Source organism: Brassica oleracea, chromosome C6 (genome assembly GCF_000695525.1).
Source record: "Brassica oleracea var. oleracea cultivar TO1000 chromosome C6, BOL, whole genome shotgun sequence".
NCBI lineage: Eukaryota > Viridiplantae > Streptophyta > Magnoliopsida > Brassicales > Brassicaceae > Brassica > Brassica oleracea.
Window position 1 is genome coordinate 3,039,198 of NC_027753.1, and position 7,980 is coordinate 3,047,177.

Genomic DNA, 7,980 nt, shown 5'->3' on the forward strand with positions numbered 1-7,980 from the left:
TTCCGTTTTTATCAATTTATTATATTTCGAAAGTGGCGGGTGTCACACTTTCTTTGAGCACTTGAGCACAATCCAGAGAGGACCTAGCTGCAGAATATGAACAGGTACGGGGACAGCGGGTCTCCTTGTCTTATCCCCCTTCCTGGCTTAACATAACCTCTGCTGGCTCCATGAATGATGCTATAGTTATTTATTAAAATATGTATTATAATTTAAAGATCTATTATGATAAGTTTAAACCAGCGCTAGCCTTTAACGGAAGCGGATGAAGCACATGCTACTATCCGCAAAATGGTAAGTATTAATTCGGCCGATATGTCATTATTCTCTTTAGCCACCTTCGTTATTGTACATATGTGGACTTCGGGATGTGATGAGTTCGAGTCCTTCTCTTTATTTTCATATATTTATTTATTTTTAGTATTTAATAGGCCTTTTAGTTTTTGTTGCTTCCCGCCCTCATATTTCTAAGACTAGCTCTGGCTTAAATCAAACATCAAATTATTTTTATATGACACATTTTTTCATCAAAATAGATATTCTTGTTATTACTTTAATTTTTTTAAAAAACTTTTCATATATTATAAATATTCTGAAAATTTCTTCATATATTACATTCATTAATAATTAATAAATATAATAAATAATTTTTGAGATCATTGAATTTTTTGTTTTTGGTTATACTATTAATTACACTTATTAAAATCATGACAAATAAACAAAATAAGTTAAAATTATGAAGAACAAGACAACTAAACTAACTTACTTCTCGAATAATCTATAATATAATAGTTAAATTTTTGCTCACTTCTCAGCGCGCCACGTCAGCGTTTTGTGGGTCCAATTTAAAAAAGTGTCAAGTCCATGGCTCGAACCCGGGTTATTGAGATATAAACACCAACATTTATACCACTAAGCTAAATGATACTTGGTACATTGATGGTCGAACCTAATATATATTTATGAAGGTCAAAAGCTCTTGCTTCTTCGGCTTCCTTTGAGGGTCGGGCCTACAAGTGCGTTATGAGTTTCATTTTTAAATGAGATTCATCACGTTATATGAAAAAGCTCAAGTTTGCAACAATTATAGTTTTCTCATATTGTAAATTGTTGTCGTTTAACATGAGTTTAAGTTCTTTTCATCACTGTCTCAAACAAGTCTGAATTACAGAGTTGCGCCGTGTGTCTGTTCGTAATCTATTTTTTCACCAGTGAACTCTTCATGTCCACATCTTAAATCGCTTGATCATAAATGTTCATGATTTGTAGCCCCTATGTAAACCCTATATATATGATTCTCATCTTTGATGAACTCAATCTGCATCTCCACAAAACTCATTGATTCCTCTTAGATTTAACCAACTTCTAGAAAATGTTTCTCTCTGTCTCTCCAGTTCATCAAACCGGCGTCCCGGCGTCCGTCACTCAACCTTCGAATCTATCCGTCTTGGTCGTAGTAGTCAGAGTATAGCCTCTGGCTTTCTCGCTTCTGGGATTCCTTGAACTTCAAAAAAGACAGGGAGTTTGTGGGAATCACGGTTCTCTTTCTTGATGAAAAGGTAAGTTAATCTTCGATCTATCACACTTATTTAATATAATTGTTTAATTGATTTGCTGATTGTTTGTTGAATAATATTATTTACAGATTTCGTGATTCATGGGTTTACTTCCGTCGGACGTGCTAATCATTACATGTCATCTTTGAAAGCTGGTTCCATTGTGAAAGTCGGCCGTCTTGAGGTTTCTAGGTGCTCAAAGCATGTACAAGATAACTGATCATTCATTCCTCATTCGTTTCATCTCACTAACCATTATTGATGAAGTCATCACGGGTGCTCTTGAGATCAATCTTCAGTCAAGATTAGACTGTTCGACAATCTCCAAGTGATTGCGAACACAAACCTAGAACTCCTAGGTATATTATCATATTGCATCTGGGTTTATATTATGTTTTGATTCAAAACTGATATTTAAACTCACAGATGTGGTTGGGCAAATCCGTACTGTCCAGGGCTCTGGCCTCACCAAAGAAACAACTCGAGTCGTTATCCGTCTCCTCATTGATCCGTAAGAAACAATCAACAAATAATTCCCCTTATATTACTGTCTATATTGTATTAACATCAATAATCAAAAATATTTCCTACCCAAGATTTGTGGTCGTCTATTTATTTCCCTTACTTATCAATCTAATTTTACACAAATCTTTATTTTACTGTTTAAAAGAAACCACAATAACCCAAACAATCAAAACACCAAAAACTAGAATCCCAAAAAAGACGAATTTGTCTAATCTTACAAATAAACTTTAAAATAAATATACCAAACCAATCAACTCAACTAAAACTCAACGACACATACATTGAGCCAGCTAAACAAATACAAACTACACGGCCAACTATTTAACAATTTACAAACTTACTTTCACATATGCTTACGAAGAAGACGAAGACGACAACCAAGATCAGTGAAATTACCTAAACAAAAAAAACAGAGTAAGTTAGAAACTCTGATAAATACAACTAACAATGATTTTTGTTTACATATTACCCATCAAATAGAAGAGAAACAAACACAACCACACTAGGAGATACAAGAGACAATCCCAACAGACACAAAGGCGGCAACAATATCTCCACTTGTTCACTCATCTTGTCTTATGAAAATAACTTACATGTTCAATGTCAACAGGCCAATGCTATTGTCTTCTTATGAAAAATACATATATTTGTTTAAAACTCATTAAGGCCCAAATACTAATTGTCACTCATTTTATAATTATTTCTACAAGTCTTCACATATTTGTTTTAAAGGTCCGGTAAAAACAACAAGTTTAAAAATAAAAAAAACATATAACCAACATAATAAGAATAAAAAAAATTACTACTTAATATACACAACTTACACAACTAAACTGGAAAAAAATATACAAAAACAAAAGGTACTCTCAACAACCTTAATATAATTTATGTAATCTCAACAGTACAAGTAACAAATTATAAAGACAAACAAACAATAAGTCTCAGTGACACAGCAAGCAACACCACAAACTATATCAATCAGATTACTAACACAATTTAGTCCTTCATGAGTGGAGAACAGTGCATACACATTTCATCATCACAACTCTAACCCTATAACAATAAAAAACTTGAAAAACAATGATTAACCCAAAATGCAAAATTCACAGCTACAGTAACCCTAACAAATAATGAGATGAAACAAGAAATACGTCTACAGACCCGCGCAAGCGCGTGGTCAATGCCCCTAGTAATATAGATAACAAAGCTTAGTTTGTCAAAACTAAAGAATAAAGGATAAGCTTATAAATTCTAATACTTGAACATTTATTTGTATTGCATATGTATTTTTTGTTATCCAAAAGAAACACAAACAAATGTACTCAGGTATGAGATGCATTTAATAACTCATACATGGATTACATTTCCTCACCTCTCACACTCCCAAAACTTTAAAGTAAAAAAAGAAGAGAAAAATAACTATGAAGTTGATGGCTCTTTAGCTTATGCTTTATTAAAAATTTAAACTTAAGTACAATGATATTTATATATGTTAAAATATAAAAAAACCCCAGCTATTGGAATACATAAAATAAATAAATTGTAATATATTAATTTTTTTGACTAAAATTTTATTGAATTATACGAAAGTTATAATGTCATACAAGACTACATAACATAAATTATTATACAAACATTAATGTGCACCATATACTGAAAATTATAAGATAGTATTATATCACTTCAGTTGTAACTAAAAGAACAATTTCAAATTGATTAATCCAGCTATTATGCCTTAAAATAATTTATTTGATTTATGAACAATTTTCAAAATATTAGATCATCAAATAATTGCTCTTTATTTTTTTTGTATCAATTTTTCAAAGTGATTTACTATTTTTTCGTCCAATATTTACTATGTTGGTAAATTTAAAATCTGAATACTATACTGTTAAAGACATATTAAAAATAAAATAATGATTATTTTTATAAATAGTAAAGATTAATATTAGATTTTTATAATGTCTAACCAACTCAAGATATATTTAGTCGCGGTAAATAAATATATTTTTTACCTGTTTAAATAAATAATTATAAAAAAGAAAGAAACAAAAATGTCAATAAATCCATAACACCCAAAATCGTAAAAAATCTATATTCTGTGTTTTAACCTAATTCTTGCAGTTAAAAACAATCATCTACTTATTATCATAGTTAAAATAGAAATGGTGAATTTGCTGAATATTTATAAGATGCAAAAGAATGAAAAATATGTCCATGCTACAGTAAAGCGGGACAAATGGGACAATTTATGCACAAACGTGACCGAAATCTCCTTCCAGACGCGTGCGCGTGATGTTGACACTCTAAAGATAAAACTGTCATACTATACTACATGCCATATAGTAGAATCATACAAATGATTGAATTAGTTGCGAGGTTGGATTTCATCCAATATATGACTATACTATACATGGTTACGACATAATATAGAATACTCGACACAAACACAAGCTTTTTATTTATGTGTATGCTCACAAGGCTTTACCAATTTGGGGGGGTGTGACAGTTTGGGAATGTTAACGTATATAACAACCGTACTAGGAACCAAGTTTAGTTTTGTCCCAACGTTGTAGCCACGAAACAAAGATTACAAAATAGAGAGAAGCACTATGTTGGAAAAATTAAAAAAAACATCACTGGTTAATACATAAGAGTGATGCAAGATGAAATCAAACAACACAAAATGGTTCATTGCGTGAGTAGGTTCGAACTGAAGCTGGAGAATGCTGCAACCGCACATGTATGTGCTGCGACGCCAAAGGAGGCCTCTCTGAAGGTGTCGCACCGATTAAGTTGCACTGTCGCATTGACTTCCAGGAGAACAACCGTCACAACACACTAAATCTGAAAAAGTTCACAGGTAACACATGTAAGTGAAAGAAAAATATTATACTACATACCATATAGTATAGTCATACGAAGGAGTTAACTAGATACAAGGTTGAGTTTCATCTATTGCGTAGTTATACTTTTCAAAAATACACATATCTTGTACACTATATTACTAAAAAAATTCATATAGTATAGTCAGAAAATTTACACAATGCAGAGACATGCATTCAACCACAAATGTATATAGATCTATCTATATTAAATTATTGGAACTATGCAGCAAAAGCACATCAACTGTGGTTGGGAAGGACAAAACAAATTGGTATACATATCATGTGGCTTAGTACATGGCTAATTGCAACAAAACACTATTATTTTGCTTACATTATTTACCTTGGTGTACACACGAACATGAATACATTTTATCACACCCATGCATGCTATACTATACTACAAACGATGTTCATGTGGTCTTCACAGATCACACAAAGACACTGGCCAAAACCGATAGGCGGAGCACACATCAAATATGCATACAATTCAACCATAACCTATACTATTACCATGAAAGTCATTGCCATTATTTTTCTATATTGGGGAACCATACTATTTTGTGTCCCATATAGTATAGTATAATACTTCATCTTCTTCACCCTCCCCTGTAACACCCACTAACTATGTTCGACAAAAAATAATTAACAGTGACACAGTTTTAACATTTTGGTTTTCATGAGCAACATAGACGACAAGGAAATGAATTGCCAATAAAAATCAATTGTTGTTATTGTACTTTTTTTCCTCCTCGCCGGTACCTACTCTAACCGGATCTGTAAAATAAACGGCGTTTCGATTTGATAATGACAATGGTTTTGTCGTTTTCTCTTCAATCGGTTCGCCGTAAAATTGGAACAAACACCGGAACCCTAACCACCGTCTTTTTCTTCGAACACACGTGATTCACCATATAAACCTTTAACCTTCGTAGACTAAGACTCCCAACCGCTATATCCAATGCCACCCCTTCTGCCGCATTCAAATGGAGTAGTCGTAAAAATGATTTTTCGTTATTCAAGAAAGAGAAAAGAACCCACTTTCAACGCGCAAGCAAGAGTAATTTTGTCACCTTCAGCATATTATATAACATATTGTAGCTATCTTTTTGTTATGTGTACGAAGTTAATATTTTTTCTACTATGTACATGGCCCCTAATTTCTCAAATAGAAAATATATAAAATAATTATGTTTCATGACTTTTTTTTTAAATATGCGATACACTTATGATATCTATATGATATCTAAAAGAAAGAAAAGCAAATAGTAAAATTTAATGTTACAAGAGTACACTTATATCTAAGAGAAAGAAAAGCAAATAGTAAAATTTAACGTTACAAAAGTACATTTATGTTGTAAATACTAGTTAAAATTTAAGATATATATATATTTTACATTCATTCACATATCCGTTAATTCCTAATAAGAAATTAAAATTCATTTTGGCATGTAAGACATCGCACTGTTTTTAACCCCTATGATTTCTCCTGAATAAATTTATTTCTAAGAGCTATCATATGATCAATTAATAATAAAATATTTTTTTATCGACAGCTATGATTGATTACAACAGGCTGTAAATTAATTTAGTAATTGATGGTTCAAAATATACTTGATCAGTTTTATATTTTAATCAAATAGATTTACACGGTTTCGAAGCATTGATTAGAACAGGTTGTGTAATGATTCGATACTAATTAAATCAACTCGTTTCGCTCGTGCGAGACGTATTCTAAACAATTGATATGTCGTTATTCATCTACATATAGAAATAGAACCCTTGACTTTGAGGCTAATCAAGAGAGAAAACCCAAATTTGAATCTCAGCACCGAGATCATGGATTTAGAGGAGTTGACGATGAATGCAAAGCAAATACAAGAAGATATGTTAGAGGAGATGAGATACTCAAAGTTAATGCGAACACAGAATATCTTCGACGGTTTCTCCATGGGAGCTCTGATAAAGAGCTTTTCAAGAAGAACGTACTGGTGGTGACCTATGAAGATGTCAGGCCTTATATCGAGCGTGTCGTGAATGGAGAACCCACTAATCTCATTTCTGGCGAACCCATTATTCATTTCTTCCAGAGGGCTGGCCCGGAAAATTCGGAGGCCTGAAACAAAATTAAAATGGAAGCCTAACAATTGAGAAAAGAAGTTAAATTGTATATTTATAACATAGAAAAATATATATTTTAGGTGATGCTTTAACATAGAAAAATAAAAACTTCTTTTAGCATAAAAAAACAGAAGTGTACAAACCTAGAAAAAAAAGGAAAAGTTAGGCAAACATATTTTAGTTTATAGGGTTTTTATTCCATTTAGTTTGCGGGATCATTGTATTAATATGTTATTGGGTCCAGACAAATTATCTTTAGTTATTAAAGCCACTGTGGCCTAGCTGTGATTTGTATATTATAGAATACTAGATCCTTTCTTTGCTCAACGCGGAGATAATATATTTAAATTTGTTATATTTATCATTTTTATTTGTATGTGAATTTTTGTATATTAAACTATATATAACTCATTTTTAAATTTGATTTTTTTTTATTTTTTTAGTTTGAAATAAGTATTTCTATTATATGTGTAACAATTAACTAATAAAATATGAAGAATCAAGTCCGAGATTTTAGAGTTATGTTAAAAAAATATAATTATGTATAGAACATAAATTATCTTAGTTTAAAGATCGGAATCTCATCTCGAATAAATTCACGAAAATAAAAAGTACTCCAATAACCTACTTAAAATATAAAACCCCTTTTTAAAAAACGTACTTAATAATATTTTTTTTACCTGTAATAGTTGAAAACTGACAATTGAATATCGATCTAGAATATTATTTCAATATATCTAATGGTATATTAATTGTAATAAACAAATTTTGAATTTTGTAATATTACATGAATTAGAAGTCTTTAAAATCTAAAATCTATTTTATTAACATAATTTTATTTTTATTCATTTATTATTTTGACGTTACAAAATATTGCTTTAGTTTTATTTGTA

At 31.0% G+C, this 7,980-nt stretch overlaps 1 pseudogene; it reads left to right on the forward strand.

The window, feature by feature from the left end:
* Positions 1 to 6,714: 6,714 nt before the first annotated feature.
* The window catches only part of LOC106300123, a 77,787-nt pseudogene continuing 76,521 nt past the window's right edge, over positions 6,715 to 7,980 (forward strand).